The following is a 2761-nucleotide window of genomic DNA, read 5'->3' as shown; positions in this document are numbered from 1 at the left end:
AAGAGAAGAGAAGAGAAGAGAAGAGAAGAGAAGAGAAGAGAAGAGAAGAGAAGAGAAGAGAAGAGAAGAGAAGAGAAGAGAAGAGAAGAGGAGAAGAGAGAGAGATATTAGAGAATCAGCCTGATTCCAAGGAAGCTCTCTCTTCTTGTGTCTCAAGCATTCAAAATCTAATGAATGCCCAGAAGTTTAGACAACTGTATCACTGAACATGTCTGTCATCAGCCACTCCATATTTATCCGATCCTTATCACCCTCATCTCCTCTGTGACTGTGTGACTGAAGAGACCAGCCACAGGTTCTTTGGCACCCTCACTTAAAATGTTACATATGGTCTCCTAGGTTCTTCACTTAACTCTCAGCTTGTAAGTTTTCCAAGTCATATTCATGATTGGGTCATCTATGCTGAGGACCCTGTCTTTGAATCCTTCCTGCTACTCTTTCAAATTTTTTGTTTAATTACTTTGCATTTTAATATTGCCAGTTTTGTGGTTCAAAACCACAAACTGGATCACATGACAGGATTCCCTTCCACCCCTTCCTTATTTTGTCTTTTCTTTTTAACTTTTATTGGTTCTTTAAGAATTTCCTATTATGCATCCCAGTCCCCTTCATCTCCCCATCTCCTCAAACCTGTCCTCCACCATTGCAACCTCCTGCCAACAGAGAACGAACATCTCACTGTAGGAGCTGTAGTGTGTCCCAGTGAGCCCCACTGTGTACCCTTTGCTCCATCCTTCTTTGCTTGCAAATCTTCATTGCATTGACTCATTGGTCTACCAAAAGTTCTCTGGCATCTGCTACACCATCAATACTGAATTTCACTGGGATGCCTCTCAGGTATGCTGCTGTCCTCCTGTGTCATGAAGATCCAGTAGGTTTGGAATTGTAGGACCAGCCCCTTCTTGCTCCAGCAGTTCACTGATTGAGTGAATATTGGGGTGAGCCAATTCAAAGCCTTGGATCTGGGCCTGAGAGGTACCTGAGCTGGTGAGCCCTCAGGCTGTCCTACTCTCAAGCCCTCTCGCTGGCTCACTAGTAAACCCGCAACAAGGGTTATCCCTACCTTAAGGACGCAGGGCCTGCTCTCTCAAGCATTACAGCTGGCGAGAGACTAGCTTTCCCACTCTCATGACCCCTGGGCCAGCTCTCCTGCCTGTCATAGATGGTGAGGAATACAGGCAGGGACAAGGGTATCTCATCCTCATCTGTACCACTGACCAGCAGACAAGAGGTAGGGTTGGCTTTCCTGAGCTCATGCCCTTGGAGCAGCTCACCCAGGCCCCCTGCCATCTGGCCAGCTGAATGCTATGTATAGCAGGTGAGGGCTAGCGTTAGCTTTCCTTCTTTCCTACCCCCAGGTAAGGGAGGGATGGGGCCAGTTCTGCACAACCCTCAGACATCAACATGTCTTTGGGAGGCAACACAGTCCAGGGCATCTACCGGGCCTTTGGTGGGAAACAACCCCTGTTGTTTCAGGGCCATAAACCCAATTGTGGCAGGACCCCACCATGATCCCAGGGGGTATCACCAGCAACTCACATCAGGCTGCTCCTTACTAACTTCAAGTCTACAGTTCTGCCTTTCTTCACTGTGTCCACAACATTCTATTTCTCCTCCATTTCTCCACCACTTACTTGCTCCTCTTAGTGGTTTTCAGGATCTCTGAGGGTCTGGGGTCATCTCAGGAGTGATCTTAGGAGTGCCATGCCCCACCTGTACATTATTGGACCAGCAGTGATCATCTCAGCCATGGTCTAACCCCCCCCCAGGCTTGCAACACACCAGACTGACAGTCATCTCAGATTAGCTCCCTGTCTCTGGAACCCCACTGTGGGACAGGTGGTTGTCTCAGGTTCCCTGTTTTCAGAGAATGTTAGGCTACTATTCATTCATATGTTCTTAACACTGGGCATAGACATAGCCTCTCTCCTCTCTGCCACCTACTGGCGTGTGACATGTGACACAGCAGCCACATCTCCAATGCCCCTAGGGGCAGGACCAGGCCAGGACCTCACTTAAAAAATTTTAATATCGCACAAGACCACAAATATATCCATTTGATATCTTCCTTACATCCTGTTTTCAGATACAAACAAATAAACATGTATTCTACTTTTATGAACATGTTACATGTTTATAAATAATGTTTTCTGCATTGTTGTAGCCCAGCTTCTTTTTTCCTATCTATACATCCTGTTAATCTCCCCACTTTATTATAACTTGTCTTTCCTTCTTTCTCTTTATTCCTTCCTTACTTTCTTCCTTCCCATCTTTCTTTTTAGGTTTTTTGAGACAAGGTCTTACTCAGTAGGCAGGTTACAAAGTCAGTCTCACTGTGTTAACCAGGTTGGCCTTGAGCTTAAAGCAAATTTTCTGTTTCAATCTCCTAGACTCTGGGGTTACAGGTGTTAGCCGTCACAGTCAGTCTAATGCAGCTTTTTAGTAATTGTAGCTTTTCAGTAGGTGCATGGGAAATTCATTTGTTGTTTTAACCCTATTTTATCTGTCCATTCTTCTGTTGAACACTGGCTTTGTGTACACTCCACCATTCATGGAGATATAAATATAATCGACAGCATGTGTCACTTTGGGCTTCAAGGCTCACATGGTAATAGGAGAGCCAATGACTTCCTTGTTTTGTCCTTTTACTGTTAATAAATACTATGCTGTGTGTTTTCTTTCTTTTTTTATTAGATATTTTCTTTATTTACATTTCAAATTCTATCCTGAAAGTTCCCTATACCCTCCCCCCACCCCTGCT

The 2761-nt window shown here is 44.9% G+C and overlaps 1 non-coding gene across 1 annotated transcript; it reads right to left on the bottom strand.

Moving 5' to 3' along the window:
• Positions 1 to 1869: 1869 nt before the first annotated feature.
• LOC115065268 lies at positions 1870 to 1997 on the bottom strand. Its single transcript, XR_003845061.1, has one exon. It is a non-coding gene; the product is annotated as a small nucleolar RNA SNORA17 (small nucleolar RNA).
• Positions 1998 to 2761: the final 764 nt, after the last annotated feature.

This window comes from Mus pahari, chromosome 13 (assembly GCF_900095145.1).
Source record: "Mus pahari chromosome 13, PAHARI_EIJ_v1.1, whole genome shotgun sequence".
Lineage (NCBI taxonomy): Eukaryota > Metazoa > Chordata > Mammalia > Rodentia > Muridae > Mus > Mus pahari.
This window is presented reverse-complemented; position numbering and strand designations above follow the sequence as displayed.